Source organism: Rhincodon typus, chromosome 20, assembly GCF_021869965.1.
Source record: "Rhincodon typus isolate 14 chromosome 20, sRhiTyp1.1, whole genome shotgun sequence".
Lineage (NCBI taxonomy): Eukaryota > Metazoa > Chordata > Chondrichthyes > Orectolobiformes > Rhincodontidae > Rhincodon > Rhincodon typus.
In genome coordinates, this window is record NC_063351.1 from 15,830,690 (window position 1) to 15,854,582 (window position 23,893).

Genomic DNA, 23,893 nt, shown 5'->3' on the forward strand with positions numbered 1-23,893 from the left:
CAGCATCAGAGGAGCAGGAAGGCTGACGTTTTGGGCCTAGACCCTTCATCAGAAATGGGGGAGGGGAAGGGGGTTCTGAAATAAATAGGGGGAGGCAGATAGAAGATGGATAGAGGGTCTAGGCCCGAAACGTCACCTTTCCTGCTCCTCTGATGCTGCTTGGCCTGCTGTGTTCATCCAGCTCTACACCTTGTTATCTCAGATTTTCCAGCATCTGCAGTTCCTATTATCTCTTGGTCAGTAGTGATACTGACAAGCCACTCGGTGTTGAATATTCACATCCCTCACTGGAGTACATTCTGCATCCTAGCTTCCTCCAAGTGGTGTTTGACATTGGAGGATTCTAATTCATCAGCCAAGATAAAGGTGATCGCTGATAATCAGCAGAAGATGTGTTTTTTTTTGCCCATGTTTGACCTGATGTCATAAGACATCATGGGTTCTGGGGTCTGTGTAAAATATGATTCTGAGAATGACTGACTAAGTCTGTTGTCTGTGAAACAACTTTCACAAATTTTGGCACTAGGCCCCTGACCTTGATATGGATGACTTTTCAGGGTCGACAGAGCTTTCACAGTTGTTTGCAGTGCCTATGTCAGTTCCAGGTAGTCTTGTCAGTTTCATTCACTTTTTTGTTTTGAGATTTTTAATGGTTAATATTGCTGTGTGAAATGGCCTGGCAAGCTAGGGGGCAGTTAAGAGTCAACAATTTCACTTTCTGAAAGGACTTGAGTGAACTGGATGGATTTTTCCAACAATCAGTAATGGTTTCATGATTATCATTAGACTCTGAATTACAGATTTTTATTTAATTCAAATTCCTCCATGGTGGGTATCAAACCTGGGCCTCCAGATTATTAGTCCTATGACCTATACTGTTATCCTATCATCTCCCCCACTGAACAACATTTGGACTGATTAGAAAGAGCTATTATGATTTAGGGTAGATCATCCTCAACAAACCAAATTTGATTTTTTTTGGGGAAAGTAATTCTAGATCTAGACTGGGTATTACTATGAAACCCATTAATATATGGCCTTCAAGTAGGTTGTTAAGTAAATTTGAGAGCTTATGGAACAGATTGCAAATTATTGACCTGTAAATAGGTAAGCTAATTAGCCTAATCCTTAACTGGAAGGAAGTGACTAGTTGTGTCCATACAGATTTTTGCTGCAACCTCAACTTTTCAACAATGCTTTTGAAGGACTTGGTACACAGTGGAAAGCCTCAAAGCCAAGTATTTCATTGACCCAAAGATTGGCGATACAATAAATAGTGCAGATGGCAGTATAAATTACCAAGAGCTAGTCATAAATTGTCATTCTAATTACTAATTTCAAAATGGAGGACTTCAATCTGTCAAATTATTCTATTAAGAGTTTTTCTGCCGTGAAGTGGCAGCCTTGACTTGCTCTGAGTTTAATTCATATTAATGATATCAATGCAATAATCTCTTTATGCTCTGAGAGGTCAAGAGTAAACTGTGGTCCTTTTCAGACTTGCAACAAAGCAACATAAATTATTAGAAGTTTTGTGGTGATTTTGTAACTTGCATATCTCTCTTCCTTTATCACCAATTGCTGGAGAGGGTTTCCTATTTTTCAATGCCAAATAGGATACTGAGGAGAACTGATGTTCTGTGAAAAGAAATTCAGTCTGTGGCGACTTTAAGGGCAAAGGAGTTAGCAGTGTAGGTGCTTCTCATATTCTTGGAGCAACTTACAGTGGGCGCCACAACTCATCCTGATGCAGCAAGGGGAAGGGAAGCTGCTGACAAGCTGGGAGGAAAGTGGCACTTATTCTATAAGACTGTATATCTGCTGAGAGCACTGTGTAACATCTAAAATAAGGCATTTGCAGTTGAGTTTACTAGTTAATAAGGTGCAATAAAGTTGTCACAGTTTCATCAGACTGAAGTGCTACTCCCTTATTAGAGAGAGAGAGATGACTGCTGGTGGCTTAACCTGAAGGTTACCAGGCCTCAGACACAAGGAGAGGTTGAGAAGGACAGTCCATCATAGTAACCACTGGTTGGTGTGGGAATTGAACTACACTGTTGGTGTAATGCTAAGTTGCTAACCAATCTCTTTATTATTAGCTAATAGGGAAGTGCATTTTCTATAGTTTGGTACATTAGCTACCTATGAATAAATGTTAATTCACATGTTGATTTAATTTTGTTACATTCAAATTCAAAATATGAAATCTCCTGAATTTTTCATTAGTCACTGTGAACTTGTTTCTTTTTTGATGTATCTATCTCTATGCAGATGATTGCAGCAGTATTACTGTAAGTAGGGAGAATTCTAAGTTAACTGTTTTCAGGAATCCTTTCACACCCAAGTTTAGGAATCGGGCAGGGACAGAGCTTGGTGAGAGCTGTGACATCCAAAACTGTGTGTTTTTTTTGTGCTGGATTAATTTAGATGAAATACAATTTCTTGTTTACAAAATGTGCCTCCAAAAGTAATCTGATGGTTGTTGAAATGTAACCAGCTAGCCTTATACAAAAAGTGTTTTGAGAATTCCATTTTATTTGTTGGATCTCACCATAAATTAGAGCCTTTGACCTAATTAGTTTTTTTTCTGGTCACTGTCCAGTGAGAGCACGGTAGTGTGGCCAAGTCAGCAGTTGCCTGCATTTTGTTATTCAGTGAGATAAGGTTGTGTCTGGTATATGAATCATTCCGACAGACTTTTATAAAAGGTTTTAAAAAATTAAATCACAGCAAATGTATGACAGCATTGTGGAAGAACAATAGTGAGACAAGTTTTAATTAATATGATTTGAAACATCATGACTTTGGGTTTTAGGCCTTTCACCTTGACCCCATTAGGTTTAACACACTTTAAGAATTAAAGTTAGGTTGTCAAGAAAATTAATTTGATTGAGGTACTCCTTTAAAACCTTCTTGCTTTTCCTATCTTTTTGATATTTGTAAGAGATGAAGGCTTCTAAGCAATTTTTTAAAAATCACATTGGACTTGGCAATTACAAACATTGAGGAAATGAGTATTTTTGATGAATTTAAAGACCTATTTTCATCTGGAAGCTTTTGTGGTCAATTGAACAATTTGTCATTGTGGACAATAGAATTTTATATTTGTAATAAGTATTTTAAAATTGCATTTTAAATTTAATGCTCATGTTTAACATTTAAAATTGATATATTTGTTGAAATCTTATTGATTTTATATTTTTGTTTTTCACAACCTGAAACTAGAAGAGAAATCATGAAGTGTTAATGTAATGTAATGTTTCTGAAATCCCTGTCTTTTCACAACTTTTTTTCATTTTAACCAGGAGTACTGTAACTTTTTTTCCTTCCAATTTTAATCTAATATAACTCCCTGTGGTAGAAATTGGTTCATTTGAAGTAGTTTTCAGAGCAGAATGGAATTGAATGAAGCTTCATTCAGCTTAAATCTTGGCCTCCACAGCCTTCTGCAGCAGTGACTCACACAGATTCACCAGCTTTTGGCTGAAGAAATTCCTCATCACCGCTGTTCTAAAGGGTAGTTCCTTGACTCCATGGCAGTATCTTCAGGTCCAACTAGTGGAAACCTCTAACGTCTACTCAATTCAGACTTCTTAGTATTCTGTAAGTTTCAATGAGGTCCTCCCTTGTCCTTCTAAATTCCATCGAGTTCAGACCCAGAGTTCTCAACAGTTCCACATATGACAAGCCCTTCATCCTGGGGTCATTCTTGTAAACCTTCTCTAGACTCCTTCCAACACCGGGACTTTGATCCTTCCTTAGATATTTTGATGAGATTGTACTATAGACCTCCCAATAGTGAGAGAAATTGAGAAACAAATATCTAGGGAGATCTCTGATATATGTAAGCATAATGTTGTAATAATGGGGGATTTTAATTTTTCAAACATTGTCCAGACTATTATAGTTTTAAAGATTTGGATGGTGAAGAATTTGTCAAATGAGCTGAGGAAAAATTTCAATAATACTATGTGGATGCTCCTACTGGAAAAGGAGTAAATCCAGACTTCTTTTGGGCACTAAGGCAGTAGACATTGTTTATTTGGATTTTAGTAAAGCCTTTGACAAGGTTCCGCATTGTAGACTATTTAGTAAAGTTAGGTCACATGGGATTCAGGGCGAACTTGCTAATTGGTTTAACAGCAGGAAGCAGAGAGTAATGGTGGAGGGTGCTTTTTGGACTGGAGGCCTGTGACCAGTGGTGTTCCACAGAAATCAGTTCTGAGCCCTCTTTTGTTTGTCATTTATATAAATGATTTGGATGAGAATGTAGAAGGCATGGTTAGTAAGTTTGCGGATGACACCAAAATTGGTGGCATTGTAGACAGTGAAGAAGGTTTTCTAAGATTACTAAGGGATCTTGATCAAATGAGTCAATGGGCTGAAAAAAGACAGATGGAATTCAATCTGGATAAATGCAAGGTTTTGCATTTTGGTGCAACAATCAAGGGCTTGTACAATTAATGGTAGGGCCTTGGGTAGTGTTGTAGAACAAAGGGATCTAGGGGTGCAGGTGCATAATTCTTTAAAGTTTGCATCACATGTAGACAGGATGGTTAAAACGTATTTTGGCACACTTGCCTTCATTGATCACTCCTTTGAGTAAAGGAGTTGGGATGTTATGTTGAGATTATACAGGACATTGGTAAGGCCTCTCTGGAATACTGTGTCCAGTTCTGGTCGCCCCATTGTAGGAAGGATATTATCAAGCTGGAGAAAGCTCAGAAGAGATTTACCAGAATGTTGTGGGTATGGAAGGTTTGAGTTGTAAAGAAAGGCTGGATAGGGTGGGACTTTTTTTCACTGGAGCGTGAGAAGTTGATAGAAGTTTATGAAATAATGAGAGGTAGTTGTCTTTTCCCTAAGATGTGGAATTTCAAGACTAGGGGGTGCATTTTTAAGGTAGGGGGAGAGAAATTTAAAGCAGACATAAAAGGCAAACTTTTTTTTACACAGAGGGTGGTTTGCGTGTGGAATGAACTTCCTGATGAAGTGGTGGATGCAGGTACAATTACAGCATTTAAAAGACATTTGGTTGGATAAACACTTTCTTTAAAAAAAAAAACTTGCCCCTCGCATCTTCTTTCAACTTCCACCTGTCACCATAAACGCATGCCCCCGAATAGAATAATAGATTCATCGAATCCCTACAGTGCGGAAATGGGCCATTTTGGCCCAACAGGTTCACACTGACTCTCCAAAGAGCATCTCACCCAGACTCGCCACCCTACCCTATCCCTTTATTTTCCATGGCTAATCCACCTAACTTGCACGTCTTTGGACTGTGGGAGGAAACTGGAGCACCCAGAGGAAACCCACACAGATACTGGGAGAACGTGCAAACTCCACACAGTCACCCGAGGCCGGAATTGAACCCGGATCCCTAGCACTGTGAGGCAGCAGTGCTAACCACTGAGCTACTGTGTCGTCCTGTATTAGGCATTTCAACTTTGGGTTGACAGTCAGAATCTTTTAACCAATTGTTGCCTTGTACTCCCATTAGTATATTTCTTCTTCTTCTTCTTTGTGATAAATTTGTGTTCCCCCGTAAACTCCTGCCATTGCTGCTGCACTGTCTTCCTTGCTAGGGTCCCCTTCCAATCAATTCTGACCAACTTCTTTCTTGTGTCTTTGCAATTACCTTTTACACAATTGTAATACCATTACTGAAAACAGTGAGTGTCAGGCAGCACCTGCGGAGAGGGAGCAAGCTAACATTTTGAGTCTAGATGACTCTTCAGAGCTGAAGTGAAACGTGGAGGGGACAGCATTTATGCTACAGTCGGTGGAGAGAGTGGATGTGGGGTTGGTGGGTGTAGAGTGCTGGTGGAGAAAAGATATTGATAGTTCAGATTAAGTGATCGGTATATGAGAATGACAGAACAATGGTGTGTCTATCAGCCAGACCTGAAAGAGCTGACAGTCCCACTAGGGTTGGGGGGGAGGAGGGAGAGGACGTGATAACAGAATGTAACAAGAAAAGCTAAAAGAATGGGAGGAAATGGGAGTTGGTTCACAATTTGAAGGTGTTGAACTCCATATTAAATCAAGAAGGCTGTAAAGTGCCTAGTCTGAAGATAAGATGGTGTTCCTCCAATTTGCACTGTGATTCACTAGAATATTGCAGCATGCCAAGGACTGACAAATGGGCACGCGAGCAGGACACTGTGTTAAAATGATCGGGTATGGGAAGGTCAAGGTCATGCTTGCGCACAAACTGGAGGTGTTCCACAAAGTGGTCACCCAGTCTACGTTTGGTTTGTCCACTGTAGAGTAGGCTACATTGGGTGTAGCAAATGCAATATACAAGATTGGAGGAGGTTCAAGTGAAATGCTGCTTCACCTGGAAGGACTGTTTAGGCCCTTGGATGGTGAGCAGGGAAGAGGTGAAGGGGCGGGTGTTGCACCTTCCGCAGTTATATGGGAAGATGTCGAGGGAAGGGGGTGGTGTTGATGATTTGGGAAATGGACTAGGGTGTCCCAGAATGAACGATCCCTGCGAAATGCAGATGGGGGAGTGAGGGGAAGAGGTGTTTGGTGGTGGCGTTCTGCTGGAGTTGCCTGAAGTGGTGGAGAATGATCCTTTTGAATGTGGCGGCTGCTGGGGCGTAAAGTGAGGACAAAGGGATCCCGATCACACTGAGTGAAGTGAAGGGGCAAGAGCAGAAGCACGGGTGGTAGGTTAGATGCGGTTGAAGGCCCCGTTAACCACAGTGGGTGGGAAATCACAGTCACCGGAAGAAGCAATCCATGTCAGCAGCACTGTTTTGGAAGGTAGCATCATCAGAACAGATATGATGTAGGCGAAGGAACTGGGAGAATGGGGTGGAGTCTTTGCAGGACGTGGGGTGTGACGAGCTGTAGTGAAGGTAGCTATGGGAGTCCGTGGCTTTGTAGTGGATAGTTTATTCCCCAAAATGGAGATGGAGGAGTCCAGGAAAGGACAGGAAGTTTCAGAAATGGATGATGTGGAAATTGGAGGCAAAATGAACAAATTTTTCAAGGTCCTGGCAGAAGCATGAAGCAGTACCAAAGCAATGGTTGATGTACTGAAAAAAGAGTGGGAAGGGGCCAGTGTAGGACTGGAACAAGGATTGTTCCACATACTCCATAAAGAAGCAGGCAGGTGCCCATAGCTGCCAATCATTTGACTTGACAGAAGTGAGATGAATGAAAAGAGAAATTGTTCATTGAGAGAACAAGTTCAGCCAAGTGGAGGAGAGTGGTGGGGGATAGGGATTGTTCAGGCCTCTAGTTGAGGAAGAAGCTGAGAGCTTGCAGACCATCCTGGTGGAGAATGGAGGTATAGAGGGATTGGACTCCACAGTGAATGCGAAGCAGTTAGGGCCTGGGAACTGGAAATTGTCAGTATGGTGGAGGGCATAAGAGGAATCGCAAATGTAGGTGGGCAGAGTGTGGACAAGTGGAGAGAGAATGGTGTCAAGGAAGGAGGAAAAGAGCTCATTGGGGCAGGAACAGGCTGCTACGATGGGCCTACTGGGGTAGTCTGGTTTATGGATTTTTTGGGAAGGAGGTAGACGCGGGCTCTCTGGGGTTTGGAGACTACAAGGTTGGAGACAATGGTGGGGGGGAAGATCACCTGGAGGTAATGAGGTCAGTGACCGTTCTGGCAGCAATGGCTTGATGCTCGAATGTGGTGTCATGGTCCAGGGGCGGTATGAAGAAGTGTCTGAGAATTGGTGTTGAGCCTCCACAAGGTAACAGCGTGCCAGACTACAGCAGCACCACCTTTGTCAGCTGGTTTGATAACAAGGTTAGAGTTGGACCTAAGAGAGCAAAGTACGGCAATTTTAGAAAGGGACAAGTTAGTGTGTAATGCCATTACCATCTGATTCCAGCTTCTCCCTCAAACTGCAGGGTGAAATCTATCACAATATAGTCAATGGTCCCTGGAGATTCCTTCATTTTAAGCTCCCTGATCAAGTCTGCCTCATTACAGATCACCAAATCGAGAATTGCCTGTTCCTAAGTGCTTCAAAAAAAGTATTTCTTGACATTCCACAAATTCCTTTTTGGGATCTGCTATCAACCGGATTTTCTCAGTTTACCTGCCTGTTGAAGTTTCCCATGATTATAATAATGCCTTTCTTACATGCTTTTTCTAACCCCTGTTTTAATTTTTGCTCCACATCCTGACTACTGCTAGATCTGTACTCCACTCCCATCAGGGTCTTTTTTTTTTTTTAAAATCCTTTTTTTTGTTGTTGCTGAACTCCAGCCACACAGACTTTATGCCTTCTGATTCTATATCACTCCTTGTATCAAATTTAATTTTACTAATAAGGCAACCTTGCTCCCTCTGTCCATCTGCCTCTTCTATCAATAGGATATGTAAACTTGGATGTTTAGTTCCCAACCCTGATCCTCTTGTAGCCACGTGAGAAGTCTCTGTGATACCCACAACATCATACCTGTCAATTTCAATTTGTACTACAAGCTCATTGTTTTGTATACTGCATGAATTTAGGCACAACACCATCAGTCTGTATTGACTGGCTCTCTTCTCCTAGTTGTTTCCTTGCCTGAAGTTAGATTCCTGAGCCTTTCCATACTCTGTCCTATTACTTGTTCTGAAACTTTTAATAACCTCTGCTGAGCCCTTCTCAACCTCCCTTTTTAACTTTTTCCATAATATTCTTTCAGCTGAACCCACCCCTCTATTTATTTTAAACCCCTTACTCACAGCCCTAGTTGTGATTTTCCAGGACTCTGGTCCCAGTATAAATCGGGTGGATCCCATCCCAATGGAACAGCTCCCTCCTTCCCTGGTATTGGTGCCACTATCTCACTGATTCAGACCTGTTTCTCCTACACCTGACCCAAAGCCTTGCGTTTATCTCTTTAATCTTGTGAACCATATGCCAATTACTTTGTGGCTCAGGTTGTAATCTGGAGATGATTACTTTTTTTGAACCTGCTTTTTAATTTAGCCCTGAGCTGCTCATATTCCTCAGCAGAACCTCTCTTCTCATTCTACCTATATCATTGGTACCGACATGGACCATGATAATCGGTGCAAGTTGTGGGTTCAATTCCTCCGGAAACTTGTGCACAATGTCTGGGTATTTCTTTCATCAAGGTGAATTGGATGTCATTAGTTAGGCCAGCACGTACCATGCATCCATATTTGCCCTTGAGGCTGTGGTGAGCAGCCCTCTTGAGTCACTACAATCTATGTGATATAGCTATAACACATTGCTGTTAGAAAGGGAGTTCCATGATCTCGTCACAATGATATAGTTCCAAATCAGGATAGTATGGAGCTTTAAATGAAGCTTTCGGGTAATTATATTCCCAAGTATCTGCAGAGATATTACACTTGTGTGGCAGAGGACATTGGATTTCTTTGGTGCTGTCTGAGGATCCTTGCTGAGTTGTTACAGTGCATCTTTAGGTGGTACACACTGGCTGCCACTGTGCATTGGTAGTTGAGGGACTGAATGCTAAAGGTATTAGGTGGATTGCCAATCAAGGTTGACTTTAACAAAGCAGAGCTGAGGACTGTGCTGCTGAAGGTGCTGACTTTTGAATGAAACATTAAAACCGAAATTTTGTCTGCCTTTGTCATGACAGTTGGCTTGCCATATCCAAGACGGGAAAAGAACTTCTCCCCACTGTCTTGGTCAGTATATATTCATTAATTCCATAGCTTAAGAAACAGATTATTCAATCCTTAACTCACTACTATTTTAGGAAGCTTGGGTGCATTTTGATTGTTTTATTCCTATGATACTAAAGAGTCTACACTTCCAAAACCTGACTATAACATAATTTGGGGCAAAATGATGTCATCAGAAAAATGCTGCATTGTTATTTTTCTTTTAAAAATGACCTAAACTGCATCCTTTGTCATAGTAACTGCAAATGTGCATTTTAAGTGTACTTGGCGGTCTTAAATGGATTGACAATGAAGGTGTAGTAGCATTTCAGAGGGACTGTGGTGATGTACTGTTGTGCAGTAAATCATTTGCAATTAAAGTAGAAATACTGAACTGAACAGGTCAGGTAGCATTATTTAGTAGGAAACGTTTCTGATCAAATGACCTTTGGTTATTGACCTGTAGCATGGACTCTCTCTCCACAGAAGCTACTTGACCTGCTCTGTATATCCAGCATTTTGTTTTAATTTCTGATTTCCAGTATCCATTTTACCTTTTGTACACAGTAATTTGTTCAGTGCAGCTGCATTTGGGAAAAAGAAGGTAACATTGCTAAATTGTTAAAAGGAATCATATTACCAAGGCTGCTTGGCATTGCAGCACTTGAATACTCCAGTTACGTACTGTGGCATTGTATCTATGGATGGTTGATCATATGTTTCTCCTTGTGTATGTTGAAGTAGAAGGGCGCCTGAGGGAGTAGTTTCTTGGCAGATGCAGAGGATGTCATTTTTGACTTGTTAACATGCAAAAGAATATTCAGTGTATTACGTGTTTTATCAATTCTTTACTCATCCCTCATTTTGATCAACAAGGAACATAATACTATGATGTGACCTCATTATAATTCATATTTTAAATACACACATTATAAAAGGTTGCTCCCTGATAATTACTTTAAAAATGTCCAGCTGCCAAGTGAATTTAGATTTACACCATTGTCCTGCAAAATAAGGTTAGAACGCACTGTCAAAATGCTGTCTTTTCCCTATTGTGTTTTAAGCACCCAGCAGAGCAAAATACATCAGGGATATTGATTCTGCTTTCTGTGGACTCATCTAGGGACGAGGCTAGAGTTACCATAAGAAATGAAGCTTTGTTTCCACAAGAGGTTTCACCTAGCGGGTTTTTCCTGTTTCAGTTTGTTATCTGAGTACTGACCTAATTCACTGCTCTATCAAGATTATGTTTTATTCAATACAAGAAAATGGATAATTTGGCAAGAAGCACAGTGGTTATGTTGAAAGGGTGTCATGCAGCGAGCACGCATGAGCTTTGTCTGTCTTTCTGCCTCCCCCAATCCTAATTGGACGGAAAGCAAAGATAAGCAGTGAAAAATTATCAATTCAGAACTGTTTATGAAATTCATTTTATGAAGTGTGATTTAATTCCAAACTCTCAACATTCCAGGATGTTGATGAGTGAAAAACTTTCATCATGACCAGCTGTCCCTTGATACGTGGATGTCATCTACTCAAAGTTGTACATTTCTGTCACAGATCTTCCGGTGACTGAACAGGTTAACTCTCAACCCACAGATCTGAAATGAGGATTTATCCTTTTCCTACTGTAACTGCTCTGCTTCATTCATTTAAAGTATTGGAACTCAATGTGGTGCAACTTGACGGCCAGGTTGTTGCCATTTTACATAATTGGTAGCAAGCTTCTTCTAGTTACTAATGTCAGTACCACCTGCTTCAAGGTAAATTTTAGATTGCCTTTGAACATTTTCTTTTTCCTCCTTTTGGACCATTCATCGCTGGAGACTTGAGAAAACAGCACTTGAAGATGGTTTTTGGCCATACGGAGTGACAGTCTGTCAAAGTCGATTTATGGAGTTTGGCATGAGTGCTTGTGGATTTGGCTTCAGGAAGGACACCAGCATTTGTTTAACTGTCTGCATGTTGGGTCTGGAGGATGTGGCAGAGGCATTACTAAGATGTAGTTTCTCAAACTTTCATGGTACTGACCCATAATACAGGTCTCACTGCAGTATATGTGCATGTGACAGCTGCTCTGTACAGTAAGTCTCTTGTTGACTTGTGGATGTCTTTATTCTTAAAAGCTGTCTGGCATGACTTGTAGAAGGTTTAAATGATGCAGCTGCTGCAGTGTTGGATCCTCTCGACATTCTCTTTTTCAGAGAGATGGCTGTCAGGCTATTGGAAATACTTAACATTTTAGTGTCCCTTTTTCACCGTGTATGAGAAGAATATTTGTCTGGCAAGATTTGGGCTGATGAGTTTTGACAGCATTCAAGAGCAGGCTGAATTTCTTACCTGCAGAATTGTAGAGTCAAGAGGGGCTTGCAAAGCTGTTGAAGATCATAGAATCCCTACAGTGTGGAAGCAGGCCATTCAGCCCATCAAGTCACACCGATCCTCTGAAGAGCATCCCATTCGGACTCACACCCCTACCCTCTCCCTTTCACTCGTGCATTTCCCACTGCTAACCCACCTCGCCTAGGCTAGGCATCCTTGGACACTGGACAAGTTAGCATGGCCAATCTACCTTGCTTTCTACATTTTTCTTGTATTTATCTAGCAATAAAGAGCAAGTCAAAGGTTTCTCTCGAGTTTAAAGCCGCAGTGTCTCTGGGCAGATCTCATCAGTCACAGGAATGAGGTCATTTAGGAGAACACCTATCAGGGTTTCCCCTACTATAAATGAAAGTGATCAATTACTTTCCACAAATTTGATTTTATCTCCCATCCTGAAGGTAGTTCCATTCCTTACCTTTGGCTGAGATGGGGCCACTGTGCTCTGATATACAGGGTTCAGATCAGGAGCAGCACCTTGACCTGTGATATTTGTCCTTGCCCCTTCCACTGGGGTTACAGACTTTGTTCTTTTTATCTGTTTATCAACCAACAGTAGCTGGATCGTTTTATGCACCATTTTTAAAAATTTTTTTTTTTTTTGGAAAACCTATTTGCTGAACATTACAATGTATTCTTTCTGACACATTTGGACATTGGTCAACCCCATAGTTTAAACAGTAACAGATCACTAATCTAGTACTCAGCAATATTCAGAGAAATCTTATAGGAGAAAAAGAAATAGTCTAAAACTTTATGACCAAGTGTTTGCAGTATGAATAATCACTTCAAACTGTCACAGTTAACATTGTTTTAGCACTGGTAGGATTGAATACTTTGGTTTAGTGATGTTTTAGTCTTGGATTTTCTTTTCATTTTAGGAGTTGCTGGGTGTGTTTTGCTACTGATGAAGATGATCGGACAGCGGAATGGGTGCGGCCTTGCCGGTGCAGAGGATCCACCAAATGGGTTCACCAAGCTTGTCTACAACGATGGGTCGATGAAAAGCAAAGGGGCAACAGTACAGCCAGAGTGGCATGTCCACAATGTAATGCTGAATACCTAATTGTCTTTCCAAAACTGGGTAAGATTAATAAAGCACAGATTAATTAGTTTTGTCTATGATTTGAAGTTATGCTACTTTTTAAAAGTAGTAAATTCTGGAAATAGTCAACAGGTTTTAGTGTTTGTGGAGAGAGAGAGTTAATACTTAAGGCCTGTTCATTTTATTGTTTGTTATCTGTGCACCATTGTCTAACTGTGCACAAACAGTGGAATTTATAATAAGAGGAGGGACTAATTTTAAACTTTACAAGACACTTTTTCACCTTGTTCATTTAAAAATATAAACTTTATAAATACCTCCTCTCTCTGCCAAACCTCTGTCCCAGACTCCAGCTGACCCAACCCATGAGAATAATTGCATATGTAAGTTAATGCTGTTTTTAAGTATGTGAGCTCTCTCTTTTTAGAGGATATGGTGGCATAATGGACATTTCATTAGACTAGTCCAGAAATCCAGGCCAATGCTGTGAGGACATGGGGTCAAATCCACCCCAACACGTAGTGGAATTTTAATTTCCTTAATAAATTCTGGAATCAAATGATAGGTTTTTACGACAATGACAATCTTCTCTGGCTCACTAATGGCCTTGGGGAAGGAAAACTACCAACTTACCTGGTCTGCTCTGTGTAACTTCAGATCTGCACAAATATGACTCTAAACTGTCCTTTTGAAATGAATAGGCAAATATTTGGGGCAAAATAGGTAGGGATGGGCAACAAGCACTGGTTTATTAGTAATGTCACACACACAAGAAATGAAGATGATGGAAAAATTGGGTAAAATACTTTTAGATACCCAGTCAAAGTTTACACCAAGAGCGCTCATCTTACCTTGATGCTTTTCTTTTTAATTAAAAACTACTTTTTAAACCATGGAAAATAATTTGAAAAGCACAGCAACTACAATTCTTTTGAGGTTGTCATACTCATAACTGATGTTTTTTGGCCGAGAGAAAGGCTGATTTGAATTGCTCAATAGAATATTGGGGAATTATAATATAACTCTGAGTAACTTTCTTTTCCAGTAGTGCTCCTGGTGGGAATTTTTTTTTTAAGTTTGTACTCTAGCCACCTCATGCTTCAATCTTTTCCACTGCTGACTGTTGCTATATTTATACCTTCACCATCGAATATACCTAGTCAAGTACTTTTTTGTACTTGTGGAATTTACTGTTTTTAAGTCCAACTCCCTTGATATTGGTTTGTCTTTTTTTTTTTTTTTTTTCTCCCCCCCAGTATTTTCTCGTTGTCAACTTAATTATACTGCTTTAATTAGGCTCACCACTTTGTTATTACCAGTTCATTGCACTTCTTCTTTTTGAGCGTTCTTCTTCAATTAATTGTCAATGTCCATTTGTAGTGGTATTATTTAAGCAGCCTTCCTGGGTTATCGTGTGATTTGTGTTCAAGGTTCAATGTTCATAGTACAGGCAGTTGACCAACCTGACACAAATATTCTTAAGTTTACCATCAGTTTGATTCTACAGTTGCATAGAAACTCATTCTCGGATGCATCTTTTGCAATCACTGCCCTATGATTAACTTAATTCTTTTATTTATCTTTTGTTAAACTGCCCAGGTGAATAATTTGGCTATTTTTTATTAGAGCCATAGATGTTTACAACACTGTTATTGGCAACTTATTATCAGTGCAAAACTTGATTCACGACATTAATCTCTCCCAGTAATCCTGTGTCTCCATCTGTTTCACATATTCATTTATTTGTCTGCAAAACGATGCAATGGTGTTTGCCTATATCGCTCCCATGCATCTGCAGCACAGACCTAAGCTTTCCTTGGATGCTCACTTTCTTTGTACAACCTTGATATCTAACTTTCAATCTTTATTTACAAGTTGGCTGAATCTCTGCCTTAAGTATTTTCTCCTTTCTTATTTTCTGTCAGCACTGTATCATTTTTTTTTTTAAAAATCACTTTCGTAGTCACTTTTTCCTATTGGTTTTAGGCCCAACCAATAACTCATCCGGACTTTTCCAGAAGAATTTGGAGAACTTGTTGAAAAATTGGGTGATCAAATCTGTTGCTGTTTTATTCCTCTTCTGCCGTTTGTCCTTTTCAGATCTTACTACTGCTTGTTTTGCGAAAGGATCCTTCATCCAAAGTCTTTGCTTGTATTTGGGGATCCTTGGGCATTGAACATGTTTTGACTAATTTTCTGTTTTTCGATTCAATGGTGAGGGTAATTGTAGTTCCATCGCAATCTATCCATGTGACACTTGCTATTACAAATTGGCAATGGAATGTGGGACTTGCCCAATGTTGTTTCTCAAGTGGGTAGGCTAATCCTACAAGGCCATGAAGGAAGCCAAAAACTTGCTGGTATGTTAATGTTAAGGGCGTTAGTGAAAGATAACAGTGAAACACACCCATCTACATGTAACAATTATGTTCTTTAGTTGATTTTTCAAGCAATTTTTTGATTTTTAAAGATCTATTTTGCCAGCATTTCTTATTATAACAATTATTTAAGTAATATTTAGGTATATTTCACTCCAGTTAATATAATATCAGACGTGGATTTGTAGTGCTCGTTTTATAAACAAGCTGTAACTATAAAAAATGCAAATTCCTTCACCCAAATAGAAAACTGTTCTTGAACTCTGTAAATACAGTTAAATGTTTTGCTACTGCAGGTTAATTTAATAGCTGTATCTACAAATGGACTGACAAATCCCTTTTCAATCTAGTAGTTGTGCTGTTTTAATCAATTCAATCCTTAATGATTTTCATTATGTCTACCCTTCGTAAAACACATCATAAAACTTTGGTAGAGAAAGTGAAAATTAACCGGCAGACTCCAAAATCATTATTTTAGCCATTCATAAACTTAACTGAAGAGTTATCTTTTTTAAATTACATTATAAAAAGTGATTTTAAATGTAATTTGCAACTGTTGCCAAAGGTAGGTGTATGAAATTTCGTATGGGGTATAGAGGATTGTTAATTGATTATACATGTTTTTACATATTTTTGTAAATATGCCTTTCTGTAAGGTTCCTTCCACAATGTTTGGTATTGCATAATAGCCAGAAGATGAAAAGAAAGTAATTTTTGTTTATAGCAGTATTGTTCAAATCCAGTTGTGCTCTTTCCCCCTTGCTTTCCTTGTTCTCACGAGATCGGAACAGCACTTATTGAGAAATAATAGACGCTTTCATACTCAAAACAGATGTAGAGCACATCTGAAATTGCTTTGCAATTCGTATTCTAAATCTTGTATTTTAGTTGTGTCTTTATCTTTATGTACCCAAAGTATCATTGATAATTCATTTGGTTTGGTTGTGCTTTGAAGGCTGTAAAACCTCATTGTTCCACTGTCCAAACCAGCTTTTCAAGAACACAATTTTCAAGGTCAAAGTTACAGGGTTTTGTTCTATAAATACCTCAATTGTGTTTGCTTCAGGCAAATCATTGTATGACTTGTAAAGGTGATGATTATAGTTGTTCCATTAAGTAACTTATTGGGAATTCATTTAGTGTCCACATTTTCATTAATCATTCCAATAAAATGCTTCCATAATAACAGTGGATCATATACTAAAAGCAAAGGTACCCAGAAGTTGGAGATTTGATTGTGTTTTTTCCTGAAGAAAATCATGATGCTTCTCATATTTTGTTTCCCTCGGGTAGAAGCATATTTAAATACTTGAGCTTTTGAGATTTCATCTCAAAGTCTTTTTTTCTCTGTGCTTTTCTAGTTGTAGTCTAAACATGGTTGTTCCAGGCCACTCTTGGCTGATGTTCAACCGTACCGTCCATAAACCTGAGGTCATCCAAAGCATGTTGCCCATACAATAAGTTGCACAAAACTAACACACTCATCATCCTTGTTTTGACATGCTACGTTGAGTTCTGGATAAGCATTACTTGATGTTAAAACCCCTCAATCCTTCCTCCAGCCCTTTTGTGGGCTCCTGAAAATTCCCAATTTTAATTTCTACATTATTGACAGCTGTGCCTTCAGCTGTGAACACCAAAGCTCTGGAATTGTCTCCATTAACCTTTCCAGTTTGCTATACTTTGTACATTTAAGCTCCTCTTTTAATTTTGAAAGCTTTCAGTTAGTTGCTGTAACATTCTCTTTTGTAGTTCAGTATCCAGTTGAATTCATCCAATTTTTGTTCCTGGGAAGACCTTGGGAGGTTTAGTATGAAAGGTGCGATAATAAATAGACAATTGTGATCGATATTGATAACCAGACAAGAACTTAAGTTTGGGTTGGAGTTGGCTTGATTTAAGTTTTTTTTTGTTGTTGTTGTTGAGTGCTTTCACATGTCAGGTTCATGCATGCAAGCAGTCTTCCAGTTCCAGGCAAAGGGGAGCCCTCTGTAGACAGGATCCTTTTACGTTTCAAACTAACATTACATTTCTGGCCCACTTACTAATATATTCAATTCACTAGATGAGTGGAGATACTTGAACGATGTTATTTGGTACTTATGGAAAATGAGTAGAGTAGAAGATCTTTGCATCAGGAATGATTCAAAATATTCTGTTATGATGTCCAGTAAATAGATTTATTCCATCACCAGGCTTCAGTTTGGGGAACGATTGCATAGTCCTCATATGTGAATGTTAGAGACCTGTGATAATGCTACAAAGAATTGAGTTCAAATCCCAACAAGGTAGTTCGGTGAATTTGGATTCTATTAATTTAATTTTTTTTAAAAACTTGGGTAAAAAGCTATTTCTATAGTCATTATTTTGAAACTAGTGGATTTTTGCAAAATCTCATCTGGCTTGTTGCAGATTTTTCCTTGAAATTATTTTTCCTGGTCTGTCACTTACTCAGAAAGCAACTGCTCAACAAATCCAGATTTAGGACCACCCACATGCTTGCATGGTTGCGACTGTATCAAAACTTTAATCTCAACAGTATTGAGACCAAGCAGTCCATCTAACCAACATGCCAGCCACCTGACTGTCATGCTCTCTAATGCCAGTGCACAAGGACAACAGTATGGAAAACCAGCAAGATACAATTGAGCGGAAGTTCACCAAATCGTCTTAGGAAACCTCAAACTCTGTCACTGAGAAGAATAAGGACAGCAGATAATGGGAACACAACCTTTTTCCAGTTTCTCTCCAAGTCCCAAATGCCATCCTGTCTTGGAGGTAAGTTGCTGTCACTGAATCAAAAACCTGAAACTTCTTCCCTAGCAGCATTGCATTGTAACTACACATGGACTGCAGCAGCTCAAGAAGATAGATCACCACACTTTCTTTATGGCAAAAAGGGATGGACAGTAAATGTTGACCTTCTTCCCGTTGACCTTCTTCCGATGAATAATTTTTCTGTGAATCTTTTGGCAATGATAAGGAGCCAAAATAGTTAAATCCTTAAGAGATCAATTTGTCGACCAATGAAAATTATCTGCTAGCATACTTGGTCTTTTCAAGCTTTTCAGTTTTTAAAGAAAATTTTATTTGGACAAGTAAATGGAGGTCCTGGGTACACGTTTAGAAATGGCATCTCTGAATCACATGTTGAATCGCGAATCTGTACGATTAGGTCAGGTCCTTGCATTTTGAGCTGGATTTACTTGGGTGCTGATCATGGCTGAACCTAGTTAGCAGAAGAGACTTTGTAGACTGTGTGGTCCTACCGAGTCACCCAGCAATGATTTCTCTTGACTCAACACAAGATCTCTGACAGATGTTAATTTTTCTATGGCTGTTGAGAGGAAATTGCAGTCAATGTTCAGGCCAGTTTATCCCAGATGTTGAGCACAAACAGATGCCATATAGGGGAATGTTTGTTCAAATAATTGGGAAGACCCCAGAGTTGGTGCCCGCAGTTCCTATACAGTATTTTACACAAGTTTTGGAAGTTGAAGGTAACTAATTGCTCAGCAGATTTTTGAATGTCATTTAGTTCAGTCCCTTCTAAATGTAGTGCCATATGTAAATTGAAAAATTAGCACTCTTCTTAAATCTGAGAATGTATGGACCAAAAACTATCAGCTTTCCAAAAAAAATGTAAACTGCAATAATGGTGTTTGGAAATAATAAATTTATGGCTGTAGCTGGTACCTACTATAATTAAATATATCATTATTACATTTGTGAATAGCATTGAATTTTCTTTTTGTGATCTACTTCAGTGTAGTGCATGGAGTGTAGTTCTCATGACCTGTCTGGTGGTAAGATATATCGGAGGTGAACTTCAATGTAGTGTAGTGTGAAGCAATGCATTTTGGCCAAGAAAAACCAAGGAGAACTAACGTAAAATAACAAAACGTTGGTAAAAGTGGTGTGGGAGCAGAAGACCTGGAGTGAATGTGAACAAATCATTGAATGTGGCAGGTTAAGAAAGTTCCAAACTGAGGGAAGGCTGATTTTAATAAGATCAGATATGATTTGACAACAGTGAACTCTGAGCAGGTACTTTTTACATAAATCTATGTAAGAGCAGTGGGATGCACCGGAGGACATAACAGGGAAGTACAGGGCCAATATCTTCCAATAAAAATCAAGTGTGGGACCAACAAATCCAGCAAACTCCTGGATATTGAAGGATATGCAAGATTGGATGAGAAGGAAAAGGGAGACTTATGGCAGATACCAAGGGCTCAAAACCGCAGAAGCCCTAAAGGAGTATGGAATGAGCAAAAGGGTTCTTAAAGGAAACTAGAAGAGCAAAAAGGGGCATGAAAGGATAATGTCTGGTAAAATAAAGGAATATCCTAAGTTATTTTACAAGTGCATGGAGGGTAAAAGGGTAAGTGGGGAAAGAATAGGCCCATTAAAGACCACAGTGGTAATTTGTGCATGGAGCCAGAGGGCATAGGTTAGGGTTCTAAACAAATACTTTCTCCCTCTCTCTAGTGAATACTGACACAATGTAGGTATAGGAATCAGAGGACCACTGTGCTCCTACTAAATAAATCAGCATAAACAGAGAGGATGTTCTGATTTGATCTGGTAGTCTTTAAAGTAGATAAGTCTCAAGGACTGGATGAAATGTATCCCCGGCTGTTAAGAGGGGCAAGGGAGGAAACAGCAGGAGCACTGGCATTAGGACGGCCAGTGTGGTATCATTATTCAAGAAGCGAGGAAGGGATAAACCAGGAAACTACAGGCCAGTCAATCTAACCTCGGTAGTGGGGGTAGTTATTAGAAGCAATTCTGAGGGACAGAATTAACCTGCACTTGGAAAGGTCGGGACTGAATCATGAACAGTCTCCGTGGCTTTCTTAAGGGGAGTTTATGTCTAACCAACTTGATTGAATTTTTGGATGAGACAACTAGGTGTGTAGATGAAGGCAATGCATTGAATGTATTCTACAAAGACTTTGACAAGGTCCCAAATGGGAGACTTGGTGAAGGTAAGAACACAGGGGATCCAAGAAAATTTTAGTTAATGGGATGTGGACATGTTGAATAGCAGAGAGCAGAGGATGATTGTCAAGGGTTTTTTGTGACTTGAAGCCTGTGTGCAGTGGGGTTCTGCATGGATCAGTGTTGGGACCCTTGCTGCTTGTGTATATATAAATGATTTAGACTTGAATGTAGCGGGGATGAGCCAGTCAGTTCACAGATGGTATAAAAATTGGTGGGGTGATAAATTGTGAGGAGGATAGCCTTAGATTACAGGAAGATATAGATGGGCTAATCAGTGGCAGATGGAATTCAGTCCGGATAAATAAGGTGATAGTCTTGGGCAAGACAAATGAGGTAAGGGAATACATGAATCAGAGGGACTTTGTGAATGTCCACCAGTCAATTAAAGTAACAGAACAGACCCAGGTAATGTTCTGGAAATATGGGTTCGAATCCTGCCATGGCAGATTGGTAGAATTTGGATTCAATAAAAAAAAATTTGGATTTAAGTGCCTAATGGTGACATTGAAACCATTGTCGATTGTTGGGGGGGTGGGAAATCTGGTTCACTAATTCCCTTTTTAGGGAAAGAAATCTGCCATCCTTACTTGGTCTGGCCTACATGTGACTCAAGGCCCACTGCAGCATGGTTGACTCTTAACACTTAGGGATGGGCAATAAATGCTGGCCCAACCAGCGATGGCCACATCCCATGAATGAGTAAAAGAATAAAATTTTTAAAAGTTCTGAGACGTGATTGCAGTTATGATGTCAGTTATGAAGAGAGATTGGATAGCCTGGGATTGTTATCATTAGAGCAGAGGACATTGAGTGGGGGACATGACAGAGATGTATAAAATTGAGGAGGATATACAGGAAGAAACTACTTCCCTTAGTGGAGGGATCAATGACCAAGGGCACAGATTTGAGGCATGGAGCAGGAGATTGAGAGAATATGAGAACATTTTTCTTTTCCCCACTTGTAAGATGGTGGGAATCTGAAACTCACTGCTTGTAAGGGTGATAAAGGTAGAAACCCTCAAATATAAGTGTTTAGATGTATACTTGGTGATGCCAAAGCATTCAAGGCTATGGGCCAAGTGCTGGAAAATGGGATTAGAGTAGTTAGTTGTTTTTGACTGATACAATGGCCTAGTTGTTAATCCAGAAACCCAGGGAATGTTCTGTGGACCCCGCTTCCAATCCTGCCATGGCAGATGATGGAATTTGAATTCAATTTTTTAAAAAATCTGTAATCAAGAGTCTAATGATCATGAATCTATTGTCGATTTTTTTGTCAAGAAAAACCCATCTGGTTTACTCATGTCCTTTCTGGGAAAGAAACTGCTGCCGTTACCTGGTCTGGCCTACATGTGACTCCAGATCCGCAGCAACACGGGCATTTAGGGATGGGCAATAAATGCTGGCCGAGCCAATGATGCCCTTATCCTGTAAATGATTACTAAAACAAAATGTGGACTCAGTGGGTCAATGGGCCTTTTTTTCTGTGCTTTAGACCTCTGACTCTTTTGACTTCTCGTATTACACGTACTTTCTGTGATTAGCACTTTTTCTAGTCACACATTACCCATCGCTGTCAGCCACTACTCTAGAAAACAATACATCCTTGAACCAAAAGCAAAACAATGGACTTTGTTAGTTACTACATTAAACCAAAAACTCTGAAAGCACTTCTTAAATTAACTGGTTCTTCCCTCTTCCCAACCCCTGCCCAAGAAAAAACTAAAATAAATGAGCAGTAATAGGTTTATTTAAGTAATAGTGGAACTTGAATTGAGCACTAAATGTGCATTTAGAGTGTCTTGATGAATGGAATGACTTTTTTCACTTTTGAAGCACCATTCACTAAGTTGTAATCAAACTCTCATGCCTCTGAGTTATAAAGAATGTGCTCAATTTAAAAATGGCCCTGGTTGAAATCCTCCTTTTGCTTCAAGAGGAAACAATTATTTATTGTTCAGCTAAATTGGAAACTTATTTGAACTCCAAATAGAATGATATCTTTATACTTAGATATTTCATGCTGCTCAGCTCTTTGAAATTTTAATTAAGTCTACCAATATTTTATTGACAAAGAATAGCATATCTGTTAGTGTGCTAGTGTGACCGAAAAATCGTTTGCCCTAATTGACTGCACCCATCAAAATACCTGCAGCCCCTGGAAACACTTCTGTCGCGATGATAGTGTGAAACTTGTTACAGGATCTAGACCAGCAGAGATCCAGATGCAGACCTGTTGCAAGGAGCCTTTTTGACTTGACTGTAAATATTAATATTAAGAGCCCTGAAAGTTGGCTTCAGATCTTAGGCTGACATACTACAAAACTAGCATATGGGGATGTTGTGGAGTGGCACAGAACATCACCTTCCTTCTTCAAATGCAGTACTGCCTGCACTTGAGCAACTAACAGACAGGGGTCAGATGCTGAAGAGTTGACATTGGTCTGCAGATGTGTGGCTTTTTCTGCCCTCTTTCCACTCTCCACTCCCCCCAACTTCCTCATTTTGCCCACGGCTTGTTGATCGTCTTTCCCTGCTTCATCTTTGGTCACAGTGTTGAACGTTAATCTCTGAAGTTAGTCGAAAATACATAGTCTGTTTATTTTATAAGAAAATGTAAGAGTACATGGAATTTTGATATGGATAGGTTGGGTTTCTTATCCATATTTTGACAGTTCTCTGGAGAGGTAGGTGATCCAGGTTCTGACAACCAAAGGACATTTCAACCATCACTTAACCCGTTTAAATAATTTGATATAGTTTTGTTTGGCACCATGTCACAGGTAGTTCTCCGCTTCCACCGCCCGCCGCCGCCTCCCTTTGATGCTTCGTGTGTCTTCATCTGTACAAGTATCGGACTGGCCGAGGTCTGTGACCACAGTCTTAAGATTGCTTATCAAGAGGCCACAAAATGGGATGACTGAGTTTGATATTGTCCATATGATAATCCCCCCCCATTACATTCTTTCTATCAAGAGATTAAGATGCTTTGGAGTTTTTGTAGGGTCTGACCCTAATCACTGCACGACCAGCTCCTGTAACATGTTTTTCTCTCATGAAATGAAATGGAATTTGGCATTATTGTAAAGTATTCAATCTTTGAAGAACTGCAGAAGCTTATCACTGTTGCATAAAATTTCAGGCTGAAGCACAAACTAATCCCAGTAGATTCTGAAGTGATTTCTTAATCTTGCTTGACTACACTGGCTGATTAGTAAAATCTGTCATTATTTTTAAATACTGCAAATTTTGAATCCAGTTTTAACTATTTATACTTATTATTTATTTTGTACTGGCCCCTTTAGCACAAAGGAAAACACCACAATTTATTGGGCTGTCAGGAAATTTCAGTTTAATGCTGATCCTTTAAAAATACAATTATCACTGTCTGATTATGTTTGTGTTTTGAGGATGTAGCTAATGCTTTTTATTAGAGATAGTAGGAACTGCAGATGCTGGAGAATC

General features: G+C 39.5%; 2 protein-coding genes across 2 annotated transcripts in view; one reads left to right on the plus strand and one right to left on the minus strand.

Annotated features, from left to right (window-relative positions):
- Nucleotides 1-23,893, minus strand: part of LOC109922832 (RNA/RNP complex-1-interacting phosphatase-like) — a 112,245-nt gene that overhangs the window by 34,331 nt on the left and 54,021 nt on the right. The gene's annotated exons all lie outside the window — the stretch shown is intronic.
- The window catches only part of marchf5 (membrane-associated ring finger (C3HC4) 5), a 115,731-nt gene continuing 104,700 nt past the window's right edge, over nucleotides 12,863-23,893 (plus strand). Inside the window, exon 1 of the mRNA XM_048608835.1 lies at nucleotides 12,863-13,082. The gene's annotated coding sequence lies outside the window, so the exon portion shown is untranslated. The remainder of the gene's footprint in view (nucleotides 13,083-23,893) is intronic.